This window comes from Calonectris borealis, unplaced genomic scaffold (genome assembly GCF_964195595.1).
Source record: "Calonectris borealis unplaced genomic scaffold, bCalBor7.hap1.2 HAP1_SCAFFOLD_155, whole genome shotgun sequence".
Classification (NCBI taxonomy): domain Eukaryota; kingdom Metazoa; phylum Chordata; class Aves; order Procellariiformes; family Procellariidae; genus Calonectris; species Calonectris borealis.
Window position 1 is genome coordinate 142,817 of NW_027441541.1, and position 5,832 is coordinate 148,648.

The window sequence follows — 5,832 nt, forward strand, 5'->3', positions numbered from 1 at the left end:
AGTATTTTGCATCATCTTTGGTGCAGTTGTTGAGACAGGCCACTAGAGCTTATGCATGTTTTAGACCACCGTGCCTTTTTTTTTGGCTCATCGGCAGCTTTAGTTTCGCTAGAACTCACTTGCCTAGAGACGCGCAGGTGACAGGCACAGACACCTACGTACGTTTTCTCAAGCCTAAGTAGAGCCGCGATTTCCTCACCCTATACGTCCCAAGTTGAGTATTTTTGTTAAAGAGTACGGCAACCCGTCTGTCCTCGCGAACTCGCTGCAAAAGAGGAATCCTTTTTTCCAGGCCGTTTCTCCAGACGGTCAAGATCTTTGAAAACTGCAGTTGTGCCACCAAACCTGCTCAGGGTCCCTCCCAACCTTCGACCATCGTTAGATTTAACAGGCACACGCTCTATTCCGTCTTCCAACAGCAAAAATACATAACGCCCCCAGACCCCTAGCGCAACCCTACGGACGTCCACACGCACCTCGCTGTTTTGATGAGGAGCCACTGAGCACCCCTGCGAGCACAGCGGGATCATGCGCAAGACCAGTGTCCTGGTTTCGGCTGGGATAGAGTTAATTCTCTTCCTGGTAACTGGTATAGCGCTGTGTTTTAGATTTAGGACGAGAAAAACGTGGATAACACGCTGATGTTTTAGTTGTGGCTAAGTAGCGCTTACGCTAGTCGGGGACTTTTCAGCTTCTCATGCCCTGCCAGCGAGAAGCTGGGAGGGACCTTAGCCAGGACAGATGACCCAAACCGGCCAAAGGGACAGTCCATACCATATGACGTCACGCTCAGTACATAAGCTGGGGGAGTTGGCCGGGCGGCGGCGACTGCCGCTCGGGGACCGGCTGGGCATCAGTCGGCGGGCGGTGAGCAATCGCATTGTGCGTCGCTTATTTTGTGTATTCTTTTATCGTTACGATTGTTTCCCCTTCCTGTTCTGTCCCATTAAACTGTCTTTACCTCATCCCACGAACTTCACTTTTTTTTCCCGATTCTCTCCCCCACCCCACTTTGGGGGCAGGGGGAGCGAGCGAGCGAGCAGCTGCGTGGTGTTTAGCTGCCTGCCGGGTTAAACCACAACAACCAGCTTCACCTACGCCGATTTCCGCGAATGCAGCTTCTGAAGCTTTAAACTGAAAACCGTATCTTGACACTTTGCCGCGGCAGAAACGATCCGTAACTAGAACTCTACAAAAACGCAGTAACGCAAATTGCAAACCCACAGCAGCGACAGCTTCAGAAATATTTCTACCGGGAACAAGGGAGAAAAACAATACAGTTTCATCTCACGCACAGGAAAGCAGCAGGCAGAGAAAAGGGTCGGCATTCGTAGCCCTTGCAGAACGCAGGCATTCTCCTTCCATTCCTAAACCCGCCTCTTAGGTCGAAACATCACAACACTACTACGGCAATATCGAGAGCAGGGAACAGCAGCCCTGCCGCTGGATGTGCTACTGACTCATGCTATTTACGTAGCAGGACACCTAGACAGAGGGGCACGTTTTTCCACACACAACCCTGAACTTCCTGAAAATTTATGTTTACCAAAACGAGCCATTTGGAACACATTGCCAAACAATGTTTGGCAATAAAACTTTGATGTGTTTGACACACACAAATTTGGGGTAACTCGCTACTTGCTTCCTGCTGTTGTTGTTCTTCCTTCAGAAATTCTACTTGTAGCCAAGTTATTCGCTACCGGTTCAAGCATTTACCTTCCAGGTATTACCAGCACATTTACACAGGCGAGGAACTAAATCGCTCTTCTAAAACTACCCGAGTGAAAATTACAGCCACGAAAGAGGAGTGACAGAGAAGAAAAGGAGAGGTCAGGCAGCAAGAGAGCTCTGCAGGCTGCCACCAGTCAACATCGCACTCTTTTAAAAAAAAAAAAAAAAAAACAAAAAAAACCCAACAAACCAAAAAATAACACAAACACAAAAAGCCCACAAAAACCAACAACAAAACAAAACCTTGACGTTGTACCTTTTTTTTCTTTTGGAGCTCGTCCCTGTCTCAGCAGATTGTCTCGTCAGAGCATGAAATGCAGATGATCCGTATCCCGATGACATCTGCACGCGATGAACACGTGTTCAGAAATAGTCCAGATCTGTAAGACCGGTGTCATTTGTGTGGTTTTAATAATCATAACTCCGTTTTATTGACCGATGCATTTGCGAGGAAACTAAGTAACTTTTAAACGTAGCCTCTCCTTGGGGAGAAAAATGCGTTAGGGAGTGAAAAAAATGATGATTCAGAGCTCCCAACCACGACGGAGCAGCGGGGAAATTAACAAAAGTGAAGGCCAACAGCAGCAACACGAAGCGACATTTGGCTTTAATTCTGATCACGTACTTAAGCGGCTCTCCAAGTCTATACCTCGATCCTATGAATGACTAGCCCTTTTTTGGAAGGACCAACTTTTTTCCTTAAAAGTCCTAGACTGAAGACTCCACTGAACAGAACGTGGATTGAGCCACAGGACAACGTGCCATCAACACTCTCAGGAAAAAAAAATCAAGTAAAAATCAAGTTTAAATATCAGTTTCCATCGTGTCTCATTCATTCCGTTTCTAGTGACACCTGGGTGCTCCAAAATTCACTATCCTGACACCACGTAGTACTACAAATTGAGTTATGCCTATAAAAATAAAAGGCTATTTCCAACCTGCCCATAAAATCAGTATGAACAAACAGAAGAGAAACACTTGAACTTAAAGAAGGACACAGGCAGCTCTTAATTTTTCGTAGATGAAAGCTCATTCTTTTCCCTGAAAGGAAAACACTCGTAACTACCCGGGTTAGTTACGCTAACGAGGGTACGTAGGCACGCTCTGTTCACGGCAATTGTTCATCAGCTTTTCTGCACCGGCAGCAAATTTGCCTTTTCCCTGGGTTTGACGTGGAGCACCTGCAGCGTCCTTGAACGCACCAATGTTTCTCCCGGCTCCCCCGGCCCCACACGTGCCATCACCTGAGCAGCAAGCGGCATCAACCACGCAGGATTTTCTTCACGTGACGCAGAAGGTGACGCTGGGAAAAGAGGAGGCACAAAATGAACCTGTTTGTCACACCCAGCCAACGGCGAAAACCCAGGGAAGGATTCTGCCGGGCGGGGCCGGGCTGTGCACCCCGGCAGCTCCAGCCGGCCGGTTTCGCTCCCCTTTGCCGGGTACCGGGGAGACACCGCCGCCTCGTGCTGCCGCCTGCCCCCCGGGGAGAGCCGGGGGACCCCCACCTCACTTCAGCCCTCGGGAACGGGTCCGGGAGAGACCCTCCACGCAAAGAGAGCGGATCCACGCGTGGCGTGGATTTAATCCCCGAGGGAAGAGGCCGGGCTCCCCGCTGGCAGAAGGACAACTCGCCTCCCTGCCGCTCGGAGCGCCTTGCTGGGGACAGCCCTGCCTGCGCCTGGCTGCTCTTCAGCCGTGCTGGGAGTGCAGTCTGGCCGACGGATGCTCCGGCAAACAGACACTGCAGCGAATCGCAGCTCCCGCTCGTTACAGCTGCTGGTAATTTTGCCTCTGGCTAAGGCATGCCCCAGACAGCGGACACCTCGTCTCGTTCCAGCTCCTGCTTGCGACGGTTCTGGCTAATTGAAGCTCCAGCTCTGCAGCGTTGATTTCAGCTCCTTCTCCTTACAAGCTCCAGCTGTTTGCAACAGCCTGGGCTTTTGACAAGGTCGTAAACCAACCGCTGTCAAAACTCGACTATTAGGATAAAATATCATAGTTGGACATTGTATAAACATTAATCAGTTTGTAGGACTAACCAGTTAATAACTATTCGAAGCAGTCGACAAGCAAGAGCTGGACTCGAAGAGGGCGTGCGGGGTCTGAAAAGCAGAGACCACCTCTTCCCCCCAGAGACCACCGCACACGTTGAGTTGGGCCTGGTGCATGCCGGCCTCCCGCACTTCGGGGTCCGGCAGGACCAGAGCCCCTCCCCCCGGGGAGGGTCCACGCACCCTGCCCACCCCCTCCTTTCCCCTGCAGCCCCCAATGCCCTCCCACCCCCCCGCACAAACGGCCAAACCGGCTTCTGCTTTGGGCCCCCAAACCAGCTCACTTGGCACCCATTTCTGAGCCCAAAAACCCAGCTGCTGCGCCTGTTCTCAAGGCCCAAAGATGCCCCCGGGGAGGGCAAGCGCTTGTGTGATGCTTCGGGCAGAAACGGGGCTTTGAAAGGTCTGATCCCGGTGCCGGGGGAGCAGAGGCGAGCTGGCTGGGACCAGCTGTTGCTCCTGGAACAACCCCAAGTCCCTGCTCCGAGGTCTTCCCCTTGGGGCCCTGGGGTGGACCTGTCCCTCCCCTTCAAATGCTCCAGCAGTTTCGGGGGCAGAAGGCCGTTTCTAAGCCCTCTCTCCAGCAGCTCCTCCCTCGACTCGGCCAGTGAAGCCCCCAGACTCGAGCACCTCGCTGAGGCGGGCGGCCTCCATTGCCTACAGGCTGCCCGTCTGCCTGCAGGGAGGGCTGGGGGGTCCCCGGCCCCACGGGGCGACAGTGGGGACTCGCAGGGAGGGTCTGTTTGCACACAGCGCCCCCCCCCGCCCCGGCCCCACTGCGCGGCCCCCCTAGGGCACACAGCGCCCCCCCCGGCCCCACTGCGCGGCCCCCCTAGGGCACACAGCCCCCCCCCCCCCCCCAGCCCCACTCCCCAGATGCTCACAGCCCCTCCTCCGCCTGGAGCCCCCCCAGCCCCCGTCCCCGGAGCCTGCAGGACAGCCCCCCCCCCGCCACAGCCCCACTCCTCGGCTCCCCGGGCCCGCGGCCCCTCACACTCACGCTGCGCCGCCGCCTCGGTGCAGAGCCCGCCGCGCGCCCCGTTGAAATACCCTCCGCAGCCAATCAGCGCGCGGCTCCACCGCACGGCCCGCGCGGGGCACGCCTGGAGTTGTAGTCCCCGCCCCGGGAGTGCGCATGCGCACGGCGCCTCGTGCAGCCCGGCTGCCTCTACATCGACACCCGTACAATGGAGGTGATCGTGCACCGACCCTGGTGCAACCCTTGTGCCCCCCATGCTCGCAGCCCCTCCCCGGTGTTTGCAAGCGCCTCCCAGCCCCAGGACCCCCGGTGCTCACAGCACCCGACCACACCATTTTCCAGCCCCGTGGGAGCCCCAAGCTCCACTCTCAAGCCCCGCCAGGACCCACAGCCCCACTCCCCAGCTCCTTGGGGGACTGCAGCCCCCGCCCCCAGCCCCACTCCCCAGCCCCCCTAGGACACACAGCCCCACTCCTCAGCGCATCTAGGGCGCACAGCCCCGCCCAGCCCCCCTCCCCGGCCCCCTCCGGGACGCACAGCCCCCCCCAGCCCCCCTCCTCGGCCCCCTCCGGGACGCACAGCCCCCCTCAGCCCCCCCCCCCGGTCCCCCCGAGACGCACAGCCCCCCTCCTCAGTCCCCCAGGGGGTCCGCAGCCTCCCGCCAGCCCGCCGTGCCCGCGGCACCTCAGACTACTGCCGCCGCCGCCGCCTGGGTGCAGACCCCGCCGCGCGCCCCGTTGAAATATCCTCCGCAGCCAATCAGCGCGCGGCTCCTCCGGGCCGCCCGCGGGGGGCACGCCGGGAGTTGTAGTCCCCGCCCCGGAAGTGCGCATGCGCACGGCGCCTTGTGCAGTGCGGGTGCCTGCGCAGGGACCCCCGTGCAACGGTGGGGATTGTGTTGTCCGAAAAGCGGATTCGTGCCCGGCGTGCAAGTAACCAATTCCACACGCTCAGGAGAGATATTGTTTTATTCAGGCCTGGGTGCTCGGTGGACTTGCCACAAATCAAGCACACACGGTCTAATCACCTTTCTGTTTATATCCATGCTTCTCATACATATTTTAAGTT

General features: G+C 56.8%; 1 long non-coding RNA gene across 2 annotated transcripts; it reads right to left on the reverse strand.

Moving 5' to 3' along the window:
• Nucleotides 1-1,923: 1,923 nt before the first annotated feature.
• LOC142077104 (uncharacterized) lies at nucleotides 1,924-4,867 on the reverse strand. 2 transcript variants are annotated; one of them, XR_012671557.1, is made up of 3 exons: nucleotides 4,786-4,867; nucleotides 2,976-3,034; nucleotides 1,924-2,073 (listed from the first exon to the last, which is right to left on the reverse strand). It is a non-coding gene; the product is annotated as an uncharacterized LOC142077104 (long non-coding RNA). The 2 variants fall into 2 exon arrangements; XR_012671556.1 differs by having other exon boundaries at nucleotides 1,924-2,111.
• Between the last annotated feature and the right edge of the window lie 965 nt (nucleotides 4,868-5,832).